At 36.7% G+C, this 20,347-nt stretch overlaps 2 long non-coding RNA genes across 12 annotated transcripts in view; one reads left to right on the top strand and one right to left on the bottom strand.

Moving 5' to 3' along the window:
- LOC112653654 (uncharacterized) overlaps nt 1-4,095 on the bottom strand; it is a 79,274-nt gene extending 75,179 nt beyond the window's left edge. For all 5 annotated transcript variants that reach the window (XR_007409865.1, XR_007409866.1, XR_003132342.3 and 2 more), the window contains exon 1: nt 3,981-4,095. This is a non-coding gene — a long non-coding RNA (uncharacterized LOC112653654). The remainder of the gene's footprint in view (nt 1-3,980) is intronic.
- LOC125754866 (uncharacterized) overlaps nt 1-20,347 on the top strand; it is a 121,614-nt gene that overhangs the window by 62,332 nt on the left and 38,935 nt on the right. Inside the window, exon 1 of one of the 7 annotated variants that reach the window (XR_007409873.1) lies at nt 4,152-4,487. The exons of the other annotated variants lie outside the window; for them this stretch is intronic. This is a non-coding gene — a long non-coding RNA (uncharacterized LOC125754866). Of the gene's footprint in view, nt 1-4,151; nt 4,488-20,347 lie in introns of those variants that run through there. 7 annotated transcript variants of the gene reach the window in all.

The following is a 20,347-nucleotide window of genomic DNA, read 5'->3' as shown; positions in this document are numbered from 1 at the left end:
TGTTACTCTCCAAACACCTGACAACTTGATTCCATTTCGTGAAACTTGGTAGGTCCTCAGGTCTGAAAAATAATCCTGAGCCATTAAATACAATTAGATTTAAGTTTATTGAGGACTGGAGTTCATTAAAAAATGCAGGAAGGTAGATTGCCACTCACTGTAGAAACATTTCAATCCCACACTGTCCAGGCTAATCCACCACAAATACATATTTATTGACAGGTTATTTGTTTTCTTCCTATTCTAGAGCTTAAGGAGAGAGCAGAAACCTAGCTGGCATTGTTCAACTGCTATGTCCTCACCCTTGTAATAGTTCCTGACACATAGTAGGCTTTTGGTAAATAGTTCTTAAATTAATTGCTATATTAATTAGTTATATAACCAGACATTTGCTAATAAAATAGAACATTTCCTAATAAAATTGAAATTTTCACCAACCTCATTAGATTTTATAATTCTAATGAAATATTTAAGAAATTCCACAGTGTTATAATGAATATAAGAAATTATTATTATCCCATTAACAAGAACTTGCATTTAACAAAGGTAGGGGGGCACCCGGGTGGAAAACACCAGCACCCCAACTCTGAGAAGAGAGATTTTCAGTCCACATGGATTCTATGTCATTCTTCTGTTTTCCATTTTGGAAACATTCCGTTCATTATATGACAGTCAGCAGTAGCTCTCTGTCTGACTCACTTCTCTCATTGTAATGTTGCTCCTAGAATCTGCTACTTCTCACAAAGGTGAAAGATAAAATTTCATTGAAAAGCCTGTCTTTTGTGCTGTTTTCTTGTACATTCTCAAACATAATCTCATTTTATCTGTTTTCTTCAACAAATTCCTCCTCAGATGATGCTAACCTGCTCTTATTGCAAAGTGTCACTTCAGAGCATCTATTACTGCTCTGTTCTTGTCTCTACATTTCCTTCATTCTTAGGCCATACCTCCAACCTGTTCTCTCACATAGCCCATTGGAAGATATACATGCCAGAACTAGTGGTTTCTGTCCATTTTTGTCTGAAATAGTCAAAAGAGAGCTGAAGGAGAAGGAGAACAAACCTAAATATGTTTCCCATCCTATTTCTTACTACATTATAGCTGTGTGACCTTGGCTAAGCCAATTAACCTCTCTGAACTTCATATGGGTAGAGTAAAACTTTATTTCCTTAGGGTCAGGAGGTGAGCAGAGTTATCTTCCTTGGGGTTTTTCCCATTCTAATTTCTATTATGTATTTGTGGTTGACCTATAGACCAACCATTTATACCAACTTAGTGAAGTCATTCTCAGGAATAAAGCTATGTCACTGATTTGCTTTAGAAAACAGATCAAACAGACCACTAATGTCTTCTTTGGGTACCTCAGTTTGTTCATGTGTCCAATGGACAGAAGAAACTATTCCTTTATGTGGCCCAATGCAATGGACAAATGAATGACAATGAAAGGATTTGCAGCCTTTAGAGAATGGTGTGCACACAAATGGATGAGAAGACATATGGCCATAGTTGTATCACTTCTTCTGTCTGCACATGAGTCATCACAGAGACAGCACCCCCCACACACACTGCACAGGGCATGAGGGTGATTTACAATCTTGCCTTCAGTTAAGGTGTAAATCCAATTCTTAAAAATAAAATAAAATAAAAATAAATAAATCAAATTCTGATGGATCAGTTTCTATTCAGTTGAAGAGAATTAATCTGATTTTTGGTTTTATTCCACATAAGACCCAGGGAGGATGTTTTCCATCGCCTGGTAGTGGGAAGAGGTCATAGTACATACTATGCCTCTAGAAGACATGGTTACCTGGGGCTGAAAGGTAAACAGAAACTTAGACATCCTCCAAATACGCACACACACAACAGGACATCTAAGCTCTTTCTCCACTAAAAACTAGGTGGATTGATTTATCTGGAGCAATATTTCCCATGGCATTGACTGATACTTATACTATTGCTAAAATTAACTGTTATGTGGAGTTAATTTATATGTAACTTGGTGATATGTTCCTCCAACCTCCTTGCTGGGCAAAAAGATTTAGGCTCATTCAGTCTTATCTGTCTTGGTTTTAAAGTAAAGTTTGGGCTTTCCTTTAGTGTTACCACCTCAGAAGAAGGTATTTCAGACCCACATTATTTTTCTGGGTGGGTGAGGACTTCCATTTGTCTAGACTATCATACTTTTGCTTATCCTTGGCAGAAGAGTTGGTTGTGGTTAGCAGCTGAATAATAGACTCTCTAGGGGCACAGAGGAACATCCTTTCAAAGTGGATATTTTGTGAGTGATGACATCACTGATTGGTGGCCAGTGAGCTCCCCTGGAGGGCAATAAGTGGGACTCATCTGCAGTGAACCAGGTTCCTGGTCCTTGAAACTCTTTCCCTCAAAGATGGATGTCTATCTTATTTTTTTAATTTTGTCTCCCCTGTCCCTCTGCATCTACACTTCTCCTTTTCTGGCCTCTGTCATTTATTAGTCTATATGAGTGGAAGTCCAACTCATCTTATCTAAAGCAGTTTACAGAATATTTGTCACTATTTCTACAATGAGTGACTATTCACTGTGTATTTGGGGAAGAGAAGGAATGGGTCTTTAGGGTATAACTGAAATAATTTAGTGGGGGTGGGGAACAAGGTGTTTGACTCTGGGAGATGCCATGCTTCCTCCTATAATTTTAGTGATGGAAGACAGCTTCATGTTCTCAGTAAAACCTAGGGTAGCGTTGAAGGCTCTACTAAGCCTAACAAAAGGACCTCATCTTAAAGTCCTGTCCAGGGCAGTGCAGTCCTGTATAATACAGAGTACATAGGATGTTCTCAACAGACACACATTTGATTAAAATGAAGGCATCATACCAAGTAGTCAAATGAAGAGAATACTACCAGAGGAAACACTGTCTATACTTAGCCTTCTAGTCCCTCATCTTCTGATACTCCAGACTTGGGCAAGCCTTTGTTGTTTATTAGAACAGCATCTCAAGAAATAAGAAAGGGAGTGCTTGTTAGCCCAGTGCCAGGGGCCACCTGGACACTGAGGACCACATTCACTCAATTCTTTAACACGTCATTATTATAGGTCAGCAAAACCTAAATCCCTTCCAAGAATTGCCGGTGATCAGTAAGAAAGCAGGGCACTTGTGATATAATAGGTAGGTAGGAAAAAAGATCTGTGACACTCAGCATTGAGGGAGAAGATAAACTTTGTCGCAGGTAGTAAATTTCAAAGCCTTTCTGAAGATGATGCTATTAATGTATATTCTTTTTTGGAATGCCATAGTGTTTGTTAAGTGAAATATTTAGGACATAGACATGGGTAACAGTGGTAGGGATCTCTTTTAAGTTTACTTTTAACTTGTAGGAAGTGAAGTTTAGTTATGTTAATAGAATTGCTCCTTTCCTTTTTAGTAGTTGTCCTGATCCTACAGAGGAAAGCAGGGGGAGAAGAAATTTATCAGCCCCAAGTAGAACTAGGCTTCATTTCCTCCATGGCTTCTTATCTATGCTACCAACATTAAGTTGCATCTTTATATTGGTTCTCTAGCCTTAAAATGGAAGTTGGGAGGCAATTATTTGGGGCTAGACTTTACAGGACCCCAAATGTTATGCTGGCAGCATCCAATGGTATTTGAAAAGACCTTAGAAGCTATCACAGATGAAAAAGTAAAACAATCAAATGGGGTCCTTAAAGAAAATAGTTGTAGCAGTGTTGAAAAAAAATGACTTAGATGGTAAATTGGAAAAGACAGAAGGTGGAAGCCATGGTAGAAAGATTTGGTCCAAGTGAGACCACAAAAATTAGCTATGCTGCTGACATTACAAGAAAAGGACAATGTGGATGCTGCCTCAAGATCTCTGGATTTACAACAACCTCAACACACAACACTAGAAATAGATGCCTGCCTCTTTGCTCTGCTGCTAACGTTATTATAATGATATTATTTATAATAAAAACATAACAGCTAGTTATTACTGAGTACTTACTGTGTATCAAGCATGTATTACTCCTTGTTTTACATTCATTAATTCATGGACTATCCTCAACCATGTTGCCAGGCGGACCTATTATTACCATTCTCTTTAGGTGAGAATGTTGATGCTTTATGAGGCTAAGTAATTTGCCCACATTCTCACAGCAGCAGAACTGGAATTTGAACCCACATACATATGACTTTATAACCCAACCCCTGCCCCATATACTGTCTCTCTTCTCTACTGTCCAAAGCAGTCATTTCCTATGCCCAAGGGAAGTTATATATGTTTCTTGTAATACTGTGGTAGTTTTCACTTTGGATAAGAGGGAATAAAAAGAAGATTCTAGAAGTCTTTGTTTTAGAACCAAGAAAAGAAAGAAAAGTCATTTGTTAAAGTAAAGTTTTAAAATATCATCTTAATGTGTGAAGTGAGAGAATGGGAGAGCAAAAGAGCAATCCCAGCTGTGCCAAAGAAGAAATATTTTCGAGGAAGTATACTTGCGTGGGCCAAAGCCAGGTGAGTTGAAGTGAGAAGAGGAACTCCAGTTAGCCTTCCAATTTACTGATTTTGAATCTCACATTCTTGAGCATGTCTCTAGTTATGGGACTCAAGTAGTAAGACCAAAGAGGTTGAGTTCTGGAAGCCCCATGTGCTGAGAGATTAATGTCAAATGCAAGTGACTTGCCAACTAATTGGAGCTAAATGGGGGTAGAAATTGACACCTCAGCGCAGACCCTGCTGTTTGGAAACTCTTGAGTAAGAATAATGGCACTGTTACCTGACTTCAGTGCTGAGTAGGGCAAGTGCTGTGGAGTGTTACTTGGAGAAATATTCAATTGAGAGTGATCTGGAAGCTCCTAAAAATCATATTTGTATGCAAACAAAATAGTAGCCTACTCAGGTCAGTTCAGGTTGATGGCTGCCAAGTGGTGAGTTCTGCTATGCAGACCTTGGAAATCACTGGAAGATGGACCTATAGGGTCCTCAGAGCATTTTCTGAGGGAGTGGCTCACATTAAATGCACACTTGAAAGTCTCACCTTCCCCTGGGAGAGATTGCTTGCTGCATGTGGCTTCCATTTAGGAATGAGTGATTATTTACCAGAAGTTTGCTGCTAACAAGAGCTTTGATTATATAGAGAAGGTTTGTCCTTTTTGTGATAAAAATCCTCACTGCAGTGCACTAAATTAGATGCAAAACATCCTCATTAACACAGCCAATCTGGTAAATAATGTCTTAGGGAAATTGTCTTATTAATTAATAATTAGGGCCTTTGCTCAACAGAATGTTGGAATCCTGGTTTTATAAATGAGGCTCCCCTCCTCACCCATTCTATGTTTTTTTTTTCCCCTGTATGCTTGTGAAACTAGTAACATAAGAGAATAATAAATATAACTTATAGGTGAATGGAGCTTTTCTTGGGTCTAAGCTTTACTGTAAGCTCATCTCCAGAGTTGGAGTTCCTGCTTGATTCAATGCCAGAACAAAGCAAATGCTTCTCTGGATCTTTACTGATGTTACAGATGTAGAAACAATTCCAACTAAAGTGAATTTATTTTCTTTTAAAGATTTTATTTGTTCATTTATTTGAGAGAGAGAGGGAGGGAGGGAAAGTAGAGCATACAAGCAGAAGGAAGGGGCAGAAGGAGAGGGATAAACAGTCTCTTCACTGAGCCAGGAGCCCAATGTGGGGCTCAGTCTCATGACCCTGAGATCATGACTTGAGCTGAAGGCAGATGCTTAACTGACTTAGCCACCCAGGTGCCCCTAATATGACTTCAAACATCCTTTAGTTCAGCTTTCCTTCTATACAAGGCTGTGTTGTGTGATTTCTCCAATGCACGACCACATAATTTCTCTTTGTTTGAATATAATGTGACTCTCACAACTTCATGCTGCTTACACTGTTGTAGACCAAATTTGCAGGAAGATCTTCCTAATTCTGAGTCAAAATGAGACCATATGGTATTTATCTTTCTCTGACTGACTTATTTCACTTAGCATCAAACTGTCTAGGTCCATCTGTGTTGTTGCAAATGGCAAGATCTCATTCTTTTTTGTGGCTGAGTAATATTCTATCTATCTCTCTATGTATCTATCTATACCATCTATGTATCATAAATAATTCTGCAATAAACATAGGGGTGCATATATCTTTTCAAATTAGTGGTTGTGTTTTCTTTGGGTAAGTGCCCAGTAGTAGAATTACTGGATCATATGGTAATTCTATTTTTAATTTTCTGAGGAAGCTCCATACCATATTCCAAAGTGTCCACACCAATTTGCATTCCCACCAACAGTGCACAAATGTTCCTTTTTCACTACATCCTTGCCAACACTTGGTATTTCTCATGGTTTATTTTTTATTTATTTTTTATTTTAGCCATTCTGACAGGTGTAAGGTGATATCTCATTGTGGTTTTGATTTGCATTTGCCTGATTTTTAGTGATGCTAAGCATTTTTTCATGTGTCTGTTGGCCATTTGTATGTCTTCTTTGGAAAAGTGTCTATTCAGGTTGTCTGCCCGTTTTTTAATTGGATTATTTCTGTGTTGTTCTTGCTTTAATTTCACTTGTACATAGAATTTAAGAAACAAAACAAAGTAAAAACATATAAACAAAAAAAACCCAAGATTCTTAAATACAGAGAAAAAACTGGTGGTCGCCAGAGGGGAGGTGAGTGGAGGATAGGGGAAATAGATAAAGGGGATTTAAGAGGACATTTATCTTGATGAGCACTGGGAAATGCATAGAATTGTTGAATCACTACATTGGACACCTGGAACTAATATAACACTGTATGTTAATTATACTTGAATAAAAAATTATTTTTTTTAATTCTACTTACGAATCTTCAGTGTGTCTCTGGTGTAATTCCTGTACCACAGTTCCCTTTATTTCCCATGATGGTTCTTCATACATTTGCAGGCAACTCTGCTATAACGCTTTAGTCCAATTTAAAGTTAGCAATTTCCTCACTTGTTCTTTACATGATTCATTTTCAAACAAATTTATTTTGAGCACTTCTCTGTTGTAGCATAGGGAGAAAGACAAGATAACCAAACCCTGCCTTTATCCTTCCACATTTAGTAGAAATTAGAAATTCTTTCATTTCAAACACCAAAATACAGGTGATAATTCCATAGATACAGGAGATAATTCCATGTAAATGTAAAATGGGGAAAATAAAATTGGATAACATATTAGAGCGTAACTAATGTGTGTGGGGGTGGTTAGTTAGGTGGTTAATTTTTGATAATACAGTTAGAAAAGTGCTCTGAGGAAGTCTCATTTACATTTAAGTGTGCATTCCAAAAAGGGATCCAAACATACAAAATTCAGAAGGCAGAATGTTATAATAAAAGCAGCAGGCTACATAGGCCCTAAGCAGAAATGACAGTAATACAATTGAATAGCTGAGCTCTTGAACATTTATAACTTTTCCACATTGCGGTTATTTTTTTATTTTAATTTTTTAAATTAAATTTAATTAATCAACATAGAGTGTATTACTAGTTTCAGAGGTAGGGTTCAGTGATTCATCAGTCTTATATAACACCCAGTGCTCATGAAATCACATCCCCTCCTCAATGCCCATCACCCAGTTACCCCTTTATCCCCCCCTTCAGCGACCCTCAGTTTGTTTCCTGTGATTAAGAATCTCTTATGGTTTGTCTCCCTCTCTGATTCCTTCCTTTTTTTTTTTTGTAAGTATTTTTTTTGGAGTTCGATATGCCAACATATAGCATAACACCCAGTGCTCATCCCGCCAAGTGCCCCCCTCAGTGCCCATCACCCAGTCACCCCAACCCCTGGCCCACCTCCCTTTCCACCACCTCTTGTTCATTTCCCAGAGTTAGGAGTCTCTTGTGTTCTGTCACCTTCACTAATATTTTCATCCATTTTCTCTCCTTTCCCCTTTATTCCCTTTCACTATCTTTTATATTCCCCAAATGAATGAGACCATAATGTTTGTCCTTCTCTGACTGACTTACTTCACTCAGCATAATACCCTCCAGTTCCATCTATGTTGAAGAAAATGATGGGTATTTGTCATTTCTAATGGCTGAATAACATTTCATTGTATACATAGACCACATCTTCTTTATCCATTCATCTTTTGATGACACCAAGGCTCCTTCCACAGTTTGGCTATTGTGGATATTGCTGCTATAAACATTGGGGTGCAGGTGTCCCGGTGTTTCACTGCATCTGTATCTTTGGGGTAAATCCCCAGCAGTGCAATTGCTGGGTCACAGGGCAGATCTATTTTTAACTCTTTGAGGAACCTCCACACAGTTTTCCAGAGTGGCTGTACCAGTTCACACTCCCACCAACAGTGCAAGAAGGTTTGCCTTTCTCCACATCCTCTCCAACATTTGTTGTTTCCTGTCTTGTTAATTTTCACCATTCCCACTGGTGTGGGGTGGTATGTCATTGTGGTTTTGATTTGTATTTCCCTGATGGCAAGTGATGCAGAGCATTTTCTCATGTGCTTGTTGGCCATGTCTAGGTTTTCCTCTGTGAAATTTCTGTTCATGTCTTTTGCCCATTTCATGATTGGATTGTTTGTTAATATTGTGAAAATGTCAATGCTACCCAGGGCAATTTACACATTTAATGCAATCCCTATCAAAATACCATGGACTTTCTCCAGAGAGTTGGAACAAATAATCTTAAGATTTGTGTGGAATCAGAAAAGACCCCGAATAGCCAGGGGGAATATTGAAAAAGAAAACCAGAGCCGGGGGCATCACAATGCCAGATTTCAGGTTGGACTACGAATCTGTGATCAAGACAGTGTGGTACTGGCACAAAAACAGACACATAGATCAATGGAACAGAATAGAGAATCCAGAAATGGGCCCTCAACTCTATGGCCAACTAATATTCGACAAAACAGGAAAGATTATCCACTGGAAAAAGGATGGTTTCTTCAATAAATGGTGCTGGGAAAATTGGACAGCCACATGCAGAAGAATGAAACTAGACCATTCTCTTACACCATACACAAAGATAAACTCAAAATGGATGAAAGATCTAAATGTGAGACAAGAATCCATCAAAATCCTAGAGGAGAACAACACCCTTTTTGAACTTGGCCACGGCAACTTCTTGCAAGATACATCTATGAAGGCAAGGGAAACAAAAGCAAAAATGAGTTACTGGGACTTAATCAAGATAAAAAGCTTCTGCACAGCAAAAGAAACCATCAACAAAACTAAAAGACAACCTACAGAATGGGAGAAGATATTTGCAAATGACATATCAAATAAAAGGCTAGTATTCAAGATCTATAAAGAACTTATTAAACTCCACATTGCTCTCTTAAAGGGAAGTGTTCAGAACTGAGCACAATGGAGTAGATATCTCTGACTTGTTCCCACTACAAGAGTCTTGAGAGTCGAGGTGTCAGTTCATCACCTACGGCACAGTTGACTTGCTTAAGCTTCTGACAAAGCAGACTTGTAGAATTCACATGACCTGACCTCAACCAGATCACCCTACTTCTGCATTTGTAAAATCAATTGTGTTTAACATGACTATAGGAATCCTCTTATTTTCCACTTTATTTTTATTATTTTTGTTTACGTAGAGTGTAACAATTCTAAAACATTTTAGAATGTTTTAGAACATTTGCCCCAGCCATTGAGGAAATCTAGTCATCTGATAGTAATTTGTGAAACATACTTTATGGGTTTCCATGCAATTCTTGGATGAATACATTCAACAAAACAGGTTGAATCCCACCACTCTGCTCCAGAGAACCTTTCGTCCACCTCAAGAGCCATCAATATGTTTCACAATGGATGCCTAACCAGTTCAGTCATTGTATAACATCATAGTCTCAATTCAATCATATTTTTTGCAAGTATGTCATTAGAAATTGCCTCTAGTATATTCGTAAAGCTAAAACAGCTTTAGCATTCTTTTCATTTTTCAACTAACTAAACTGAAAAAAAATGAATGAAAATAAGAAAAAATGAACAAACAAGCATACAAAGAAAAAAAAACATGAATTTGGCACAACTCTCTATCGGGATACTTAGGTAGTTTTTTGTGCTATTTTCTTTGTTTTTTTAAAGAGATATTTATTTATTTTAGAGAGATGGAGGCAGGGAAAGGAACAGAGGTAGACAGGGAAAGTCTGAAGCAGACTCTACACTGAGCATGGAGCCTGACTCCAGCCGGGTCTCACCACCCAGAGATCATGACCTGAGTTGAAACCAAGAGTGAGAGGCTGACCCCACTGTGCCACCCAGGCTCCTCTGGACCTAGATAGTATAATGTGATCTTTTGTAAATTCCCTTAAGCTACCCACACCATAACACACTGCAGAATTTTGATGTAGTTGACCTTGCCTTGCTTGCTTTGGACTGAGAAGGCACGGTATGTATGTTCCTCTCCCCGCCCTTTACATGACTGATTCATTCTCATGCTGGAGTTTTTGGCACTGATCTTACCTCCTCCAAGAGGTATGATCTCTCATCTTAAAACAATTCGTGCTCACAACACCTTTTATGCTTGGTCTCAACATCCTGCCTGTTCCCTCTGTAGATTTGCTGTAATTATTTATAAATATATTTATTAAATGATCAATGACATGATAAACTTATAATTAGAAGCTATTTTTAAAGTATCATTTACCATAATTGTTTAAACTCATTTATTTATTTGATTTTGGCTCTGCTTTCTACCAGACAGTAAGCTCCAGGCATGCTGAGTTTATGCCTGCCTGGGTCACCACTTTAATCTCATTGCCTGACACTGTTGAATGATTGAAGGAAGGAATACATAAATGTATGAATAAGATGTTAATGGAAGTTCATGGGTTGTGCAGGTAGACAGGCCTGAGTTAAAATTCTAGTTCAGCTGCTTACTAGCTATATTCTGTTAGGCAAGTCACACAGTCTCATTGATCTTTAGATTCTTCCTACTAAAAATGGATTTTTCTGAAATCAAGCATGTGAAATACCTGCCATGCAATAGGTCCTTACTGCATACTAGTTTTCTTCCCTGTCATCCATTTCTTTAGTCTTTTGACATAACCCCCATTTTCCTTGACTTCTCAGAGATTACCTACATTGTCTCTGACACATCTACAGAGTTTTATCAGTGGCACTGGATGCAACTCTTTTTCTTTAAGCCTTTGACTTGCCCCTATGACTCATTCAACTGTCTCATCTTTCAAGATCTTTGGTTCCAATTTTCTAATTGAAGACCCAGTCTTTCTCAAGAAATAAACTTTAAATCCCCTTCTTTATCAAACATTATGACTTGTTAGATAAGTGGTTTAGCTACCCAGGTCATATTTGTGTATTGAATGGAAAGGAAATATTTGTTGATCAGAAAATTGATTTATCAGGCATCACATTTAGCATATATACTTTCCAGTCACTAAAGTTGTATTTGAAGCCTATCTCAATTGAAAAAATTGAGAGTAGAGCAGAGACCTCGAAGAACTATTTTTTTCTATAACATTGGAAATATCTTTGGTTTTGATAAATTCAAAATCTTAAAATTAAAATAAAAAGGATCTCTGAGATCATATAATCCAAATTTCCCCCACTTTTTGTTTACTTGGCAAAGAAATCAAAATGAAAAAGAGTAACCTTATCTGATATGTCAAATATCAAGAGTATATCCCCTATATCCAGATTTTAGGCCAGTTTTCTTTCTTCAAGAATTACTGACATTTGGTGAGCCATTATCATATGCCAATGAACTGATTCATTTAATCTTCACAATTAACACTAGGCAAAGAAACAACCCTATTAATACCATTTACTTTTATGTAAACCGAGGTTAATTACAATTATTCAATTTGCTCATGTTCTTACTGCAGAGCCATAAGCCTGAAATCGTCTGATTCCAGTTACCTGTCATGTGTAACCATGAACTTGTGCTGCTTCGTTGAGCTCATTCAGTGGCAGAGGGAAGATGAGGTCAAGGAAATACAATCTGTATTGAATGACTTCTCCTTTGCTAGGTCTTAAGGAGCAGGAATCGGTAATGGATTCTAAGAATCCCTGAAGAATAATTCTCCAAGTGAGAATAGTCTAAACCACCATGTGACTATAATACAATAATTTGGGCAAAATTAATAGATTGACAGGAATCACAGAAGTTGGTGTTGCCCTTAAAGTTCACTTCTGGAGTCATGTCTTTCATTGAAGCTTTTGAAATAGCTGTCTGATGACAATCTGGCATTTATGAATTGCCTTTCCCTAGCAACCTCCACAAATGAGGTGTTTTTAAGATTAAGGGGTCTACTGGCAAACTCCCAGTTCCCATTAAAGCAATTCTACCATATGTCAGAAAACCATGACTCAGATAGTCCAATATTCTTTCTGAAATAAAAGTCCCATGGAAAGTTTAAGATTGTCTAATTATACAAGTTAGTATAAATTAATTCAATCTATTATCATTTTTATAATGCAGGCTATGTGTAAAATATGACATGAAGTACTTCATATATGCTAACTTTACTCCATGTAGCATTCCACACATTTATTTTTCCTATTTTGAAAATGATGAAAGTCACTTGGAGAGTTATATTATCTTTGTCAAGACCACCCAGCAAAGCCAAGGTCCAAGACGACTGCCTTTAAAGCCCCTTCCACTATACTATCTATATATTTTTACTTATTATTCCTGATGTCATAACTAACATTATTAATACAGTCTTTATATGTCAACACCAATTAGATCCTTGAGAGTATACATGGTGACCCAGAGGATTGTGATGGGGGAACCAAGGATGTGATAATGTGGTGCTGTATCAAGTTTTAGAAGAGAAAGGGCAAAGAAGTGGAAGCACAGGAAAAAGGACTTCTAAGACCAATTTTGCCTTCCAGTATAGTCTTCCTCTTTCTGTACAGTGTTTCTTGTGAAGCTTAAGGTAGTAGGATCACTATAACCAGGGATCTCTGGGAACATGAAAAGGAATAATATTGCCTCTTCTGAGCACTGTGGCTGAAACAGAATATGACTAAAATTCAAAGTGATAAGTAAGCCTATCTTGTCAATGCCTTTGAGATTTCTCTTTCATCTCGAATGCCAGTGTTATCTAGTTCCAATGGGTTTTCAACCGTGTTCTTTGGATAGTTGAAGGATGAAATGGGAGACTGGAGGACAGTGTTTAGGCCATAACACCATCTAACCATCAACCAAAATGGATCTCAGTTTCATAATTTTATATTTAAAAAAATAATTTGGAAAAAAAAATTCTGCTGTTTAGAAAAATGAAAAAAAGTACTTCTGAATTTCATAGGAAGGCAATCTTAGGCTCAAATAATAGAGTAGAAATAATTGAAGATCATGTAGTTGGTTTTCATATCAAAATGAAGTTAGACTCCAGTCTTTGGACTCCCAAAATAGGCCTGATTTCCAATATCACAAAAGTTTGTTTTTCAGTATTTAGGTCTTGCATGAAACAGTGAAAGTTTCTCTGTATAGCAACCCTAAGCAGTAGCATTTCATATGATACTGCAAATCTAGAGAGACCATCTTTGACCAGAGGTTGACTTCTTGAGAAAGACTGGAATCATTCTTTTCAGCATGGTGTTTACTTACTTGATTTCTGTTGACCTAAGCAAAAGGATAGACTGATACTTCTATCTAGGCCATTCAGATTGGTTGCTTTTGGATACTCTCACCAACATTTGTGATCTCTCAACTTTTTGATACTGACCATTCTAACAGGTGTGAGGAGTTAGTTCATTATGGTTTCACTTGTACCTCCCTGGTAATCAATGTTATTGAGCATCTCTGCATGTACCTGGTAATGATCCATATGTCTTCTCTGCAGCAATGTCAGTGCAGATCTTTGGCCCAGTTCTAAATCAGATTGCTTGGGATTCCATTACTGAACCATATGAGTTCCTTATATATATTTTTTTATGTTAACCTCTTATCAGATATATTGTTTGCAAATATTTTCTCCCATTTTGTAGGTTGCCTTGTCATTTTGTTAATTGGTTCTTCAGCTGAGCAGAGCTTTTTAGCTTGATGAAGTCCCTCTTGTTTATTTTTTGCCTTTGTTGCTTGTACTTTTGGTTAGTGTCCAACAAATTGTTGCCAAGACTGCTGGTCAAGATTTTGCCCTGTATTTTCTTCTAGGATTTTATGGTATCAGACCTTACATTTAACTTTTCAATTTGTTTCAAGTTAATTTCTATGGTGTAAGACAGGGCTTCGATTTCATTCTTTTGCATATTAATCTCCACTTTTCCCAGAACCACCTATTGAAGAAACTCTTCTTTTCCCTAAGAATTGTCAGTTTCCTTGTCAAGTGTTAGTTGCCTATATATGTGGGGTTTATTTCTAGGATCTCAATTCCATTCCATTTATCTGTGTGTATATTTTTATGCCAGTACCATACTGTTTTGATTACTATAACTTTGTAGTAGAGTTTGAAATCAGAAAGTGTAATGCCTATTGTTTTATTCTTATTTCTCACACTTGCTTTGGCTCTTCAGTATCTGTTGTGAATCCATACAAATTTTAGGATTGCTTTACCTATTTCTGTGAAAAACACCACTAGAGTTTGATGGATTTGCACAGAATCTGTAAATGGCTTTGGATAGTATGAATATTTCAACAATATTAATTCTTCTAATCCGTGAACCTGGGATATGTTTCCATTTACTTGTATCTTCTTCAGCTTCTTTCATTAATATTTTATTGTTTTTAGTGTAAATATCTTTCACTCCTTGATCAAATGTTTTCCTAATTACTTATTATTATTATTATTATTATTATTTTAAGATTTTATTTATTTATTCATGAGAGACAGAGAGAGAGAGAGAGAGAGAGAGAGGAAGAGACACAAGCAGAGAGAGAAGCAGGCTCCATGCAGGGAACCTGACATGGGACTTGATCCCTGGTCTCCAGGACCACACCCTGGACTGAAGGCGACGTTATACCGCTGAGCCACCCAGGCTGCCCTTATTTTATTATTTTTGATGCTAATGTTAATGGGAGAGTGTTTTTTCTTTTTTAGATATTTTGTTAGTAAATAGAAATACTACTTATTTCTGTATGTTGATTTTGTATCGTGCAACTTTACTGAATTCATTCATGAGTTTTAATTTTTTGGGGGGGAATCTTTAGAGTTTCTATATATGATATTACATCATCTGAAAACAGAGATGATATTGTTTTCTCCTTTCTGATTTGATTGCTTTTAATTTTTCTTTCTTGTCCAGTTGCTGAACTAGGATTTCTAGTATTATTCTAAATAAGGGTGATGAGAGTAGGCATCCTTGTCTTGTTCCTGATTTTAGAGAAAAAAAACTTCGGCTTTTCACCTTTGAGTATGACGTTAGCAGTGAGCTAGTCATATACAGCCTTTATTAAGTTGAGGTGCATTCTTTTTGTTGTTGTTGTTATTCAGAGCTTTTATCATGAAATGGTGTTAAATTTTGTCAAGTGCTTTTTCTGTATTTATTAAGAGGATCATATGACTTTTATTATTCATTCTATCTATATGGTCTATCATGTTTATTGATTTGTGCATGTTTACCCATCCTTCCATCTTAGTAATAAATCCCAATTGATGATGGTATATATTCATTTTAATATGTAGTTGAATTTGGGTTGCTAGAATTTTGCTGAGAATGCTTGCATTTATATTCATCAGGGGTATTGGCCTATAGTTTTCTGAGTCTGGTGTAAGGGTAATTCTGGCCTCATAATATGAGTTTGGGAGAATTCCGTCCTCTTTGATTTTGTGGAAGACTTTCAGACGGATTGACATTTCTTCTTTAAATGTTTGGTGGAATTACCAGTGAAATGATATGGTCCTGTGCTTTTCTTTGATGGGGAGACTTTTTTAAAAAATTGCTGCTTCAATTTCTATCTTTATTGATCATTTAAGATTTTTTATTTCTTCATGATTCAGTTTTGGTAAGTTGTATGTTTCGAGGAATTTATCCATTTCTTCTAGATTATCTGATTTGCCTGCATATAATTGTTCATAGTAGTCTCATGATTTGTTGTATTTCTGTGGTGTCTCATGTAATGTTTCTTCTTTCATTTATAATTTTGTTTGAACTTTCTCTATTTTTACCTTGGTTTCTCTAGCTGAAGTTTTATTAGTTTTGTTTATCTTAAAATAGATATTATTTTCATTGATTTTTACATGTGTCTTTTTTTTTAGTCTCTTATTTCTGCTCTGTTATTTGTTATCTCCTTCCTTCAGTTAACTTTGAACTTAGTTTCTTTTTTTAACTCCTTGAGGTGTAAAGTTAGTATGTTTATTTGAATTCTTTTTTCTTAATGTAAACATTTAGCTACAAAAGCCCCCCTAACACTGCTTTTGCTGCATCCCATAAGATTTGTTGTGTTGGGTTTTTATTTCCTCTGATCTCAAGATATTTTCTGACTTCCTTTTTGATTGCTCTTTGACCCATCGGTTGTTGAGAAGTGTGCTGTTTGATTTCCACAAATTTGTGAATTGTTCAGCTCTTCTTCTGTTATTGCTTTCTAGGTTTTTACCATTGTGATCAGAAAAGTTTATTAAATATTATTTCACTCTTCTTAGATATGTTAAGGTTTGCTTTTTGGCCTAGCATAGAGTCCATCATAGAGAATGTTCCATGTGTGCTTAAGAAAAATGTGTATTTTATTTTACTTATTTTTTTAAGATTTTATTTATTTATTCATTCATGAGGGACAAAGAGGTAGAGAGAGAGAGGGAGAGAGAGAGAGGCAGAGGGAAAAGCAGGCTCCACGCAGGGAGCCTGATATGGGACTTGATCCCGGGACTCCAGGATCACACCCTGGGCCAAAGTCAGGTGCTAAACTGCTGAGCCACCCAGGGATCCTAAAAAATGTGTATTTTAATGCTGCAGGATGGAATGTGTTTGTCTATTAAGACTATTTGGTTTGTATTACTACTCAGGTATGCAGTAATTTTATTAATTTTCTGTATCAATGCTCTATCCAATGTTGAAAGTGGAATATTAAAGTCCCCCACTACTTTTGCACTTTCTCTCTCTCTCTCTCTCTGTCATAAATAAATAAATAAATAAATAAATAAATAAATAAATAAATAAAATAAACATCTAGGTGTGTAATGTTGGGTGTGTATATAGTCATGTGTATATAATTGTTATTTATTTTTGATTTATTGACCCCTTCATCACTCTATAGTGATCTTCTTCATCTCTTGTGAAGGGTTTGACACAAAGCCTATGTGTACTACCCAGTATATGGGTGGCTACAACTTCCCCCAGCTCCCTTGGCATATGGTGCTGATCTGTTCCCCAAACCAAATGGGACTGTAGCCAAGTTCTCAGGGGTACAAAACTATTTGCCTTCCTCTAGTCTGGACAAAGTTTGGTGAGTCAGCTACCTGGTTGTGTGTTTTCCTCAAATAACTCTTTTTGTTTCTGCACAGCATTGAGGTTTTACAGTCTCCTACACAGATCCCAAAGCTCCCATGAAGGTATTTTTTCCATGGATGGATGCAAAACTTATTGTTGAGGTGGGGTTACATGTAAAGGATTTCTTATTTGGTCATTTTTCTTATATCATTCTGAATTTTTTTATTCATGTCTTTCATGAAATATATGCAGTGCAAATATCTTCTCCCAGTTTACAGATTACTTTTCACTCTCTTAAGGGTGTCCTTTTTTTTTCTTTTAAAGATTTATTTATTTTAGAGAGAGAGAGTGTGTGTGTGTGTGTAGGGTGAGGTGAGGAGAAGGGAGAGAGGGAGAGGGAGAGAGAATCCCAAGCAGACTCTGTGCTAAGTGTGGAATCCAATGCAAGCCCTGATCTAACAACCCCAAGATCCTGACCTGAGCTGAAACCAAGACTTGGGCGCCCAACCAGCTGTGCCACCCAGGCACCTGGTGGTGTCTTTTAATGAAGTTAATATCACTGAGGTCAATCAATTATGTATTTATTTATGGAAAGAACTTCTTCTGTTTTAAGAAAGTTTTCCCTGCTAAAGCACACAGTCTTCTATGTTTTCTTCAACATCTATATTTATAATTTATATTAAGTTTGATTCTAAAATTTCTGTACTGCATAATGTAGGAGTCAAGTTTCATTACTTTTTCCATTTGCATATTGAATTGTTGCAGACTATTGAAAATACCATCAGTATGGTGTTCTTTCTGTTTATCTTGCTTGAGGTTTGTTGATCTTTTTGAGTTTGTGTTGATAACTTTTATCACTTTGAAAAATTCTTGGTCATTGTCTCTTCAAATATTATTCTGCTCCATTCTCTCTTTTTTCTCTTTCCTTCCCATCTGTGACTTTAAATACACATATTTTGCATCTCTTCAGTGTGTCCCATATGCTTTCTTTACTCTGTTCTGGTTTTGTTTGCTTTTGTTTTGTTTTAATTTTTTTTCCTAGTACTGTACTTCCAATATTTTCAATTGACCTCCTTCCAGTTTACTGATGCTGCCTTCTGGTGTGTCCAGTCAGATATTAACCTCGTCCATGGTAGACTAAATGCAAACCTGGCTTCAGTTCTCAACCCCTCCTTGTATGGTTTTTGTAGTATGATTTTGTAGTTTCTCTCTTCAAGAAATTCAATCTGCTTCCCCACATTTCCATTGGGGTTGACCTTAACTTGCTCTGCTTAATAGAATGCAGTAGAAGTGATGGTGTATTAATCTTGAGCCAAGATCTCAGAAGGACTTGCATACTTCTCTCTGTCTTGAACTTCTGTCACTTCTGGAATAGCATTTGGAATCTGAGAGGCTACAAGGAGCAGAGGTGAAACATCAATGTGAAGCCATCCCAAACTAGGGCAACAGCCAACCAATCCACCAGCATATTACAAACTTAGACATGGCCTCCCCAAGATCAGCTGAGCCTGACTCAAGTCTTCATACTCAATGGATCTGTGCAATTGTCAGAAATAATAAATAGTTGTTAAATCACTAAGTTTTGGAAGTTGTTTGCTATGAGTTTCCAATGAGTTCTTAATTTCAGATATTGTATATTTCAGTTATATATTATCCATTCAATTTTGTTTTGTGTAAATTACAATTCTCTGTTGATAGGTTTCATATTCTTCATCAATTTTGTTGATAATTTTATCTTAATATATTCATCATAGTTATTTTACACTTATCTGCTAACTCTTCTACATCTTCATCATACTTATTCCACACTTATCTACTAACAACTTTCAGATGACCTCTGGATCTCTTTTTAAAATTTTAATTATGATGGGTTACATTTTTGCCTCTTCTCCAATCTCATATTTTTTCATTGAATGTTAAACACTGTATATTCAAAGAATTTTAGAGGACCTAAACAATGTAGTTGTCTGTCAAGGAGGTTTTCCTCTTTTCTCTATTGGCAAGGATCAATAACTGATCATTTCAATTTGAAGAGAGATTGATTTGAATGAGAACACAATGGCAGATTTAGTAAAATTTGATCTGTCTCAAGTTGGTCCTCGTTACTCTGAAATTCTGCTTAAAGGCATGGCAGGTCTATGTCTCCTAAGAAATGAAAGGTTGTAAGATTTAAGTTATGGCCCTTGGAATTTTTAAGTTTATCTCCTTAACCCCTCTGCCACACATATTCAAACCTCCAAACATTTTGAGGAAGAGATGAACATGTATTTGTGCCAGTCTGCCACCCAAAGAGACATAAAACACCGTGTGTCTATGGGTAATTTTATTATTTGAGAATCTTCCAGATGAAACTTCCAGTCTCCTATCAAACCAAAATTCAAAAACTTACGTACATTCATCCAAACCCATAGAATATACAACACCTGATGTAAACTATGGACTTTGGGTGATGATGTGTCAGTGTAGGCTCATCAATTGTATCAAATATACCACTCTGGTGGGGTTGCTGATAATGGGGGAGGCTGTGCATGTGTGGGAGTGTAAGGTGTACACAGAATCTCTGTACTTTCAATTTTACTGTGAATCTAAAACTACTCTAAAAAGAATAAGGTCTTTAAAAAAATCCAATGACTTACCCATGAGGAAAACAAGCCATGCTTTCAGACTCAGCTAGGTTTCAATCCATTAATCTAGTGCTGTGCAAGCACCAAGGCTCTCACTGGTTTCTTTTCTTCTGGTGTTGTCCTTTTATCCCAATCTGTCCTACATTTAGAATCAGAAAATGGCCCAGGGGAAATACATTGCTGGTGATCTTCAGCTCACCTAGGTAGAGCTCTTCTCTCTCTTGAATTTTAGTTTATCTGATCTGTGTTGCTTTCCTACCTCTCTAAAATATTTAAAAAAAAATTTTCAGTATACCTCTTCCCCTTCTAGCAATTGTAGTAGGAATATTTTTCTGTCATCTATTATATCCTACCAGAAAAAAACCAAGTCAAAATTGTCAAGATTAGATGGAAATGTCAAAGATTTGGGGGCAGAGCTTAG

The sequence above is a fragment of the Canis lupus genome, chromosome 3 (genome assembly GCF_003254725.2).
Source record: "Canis lupus dingo isolate Sandy chromosome 3, ASM325472v2, whole genome shotgun sequence".
Taxonomy (NCBI): domain Eukaryota; kingdom Metazoa; phylum Chordata; class Mammalia; order Carnivora; family Canidae; genus Canis; species Canis lupus.
The sequence above is the reverse complement of the archived record's forward strand: the minus strand, read 5'-3'. Positions and strand labels throughout refer to the sequence as shown.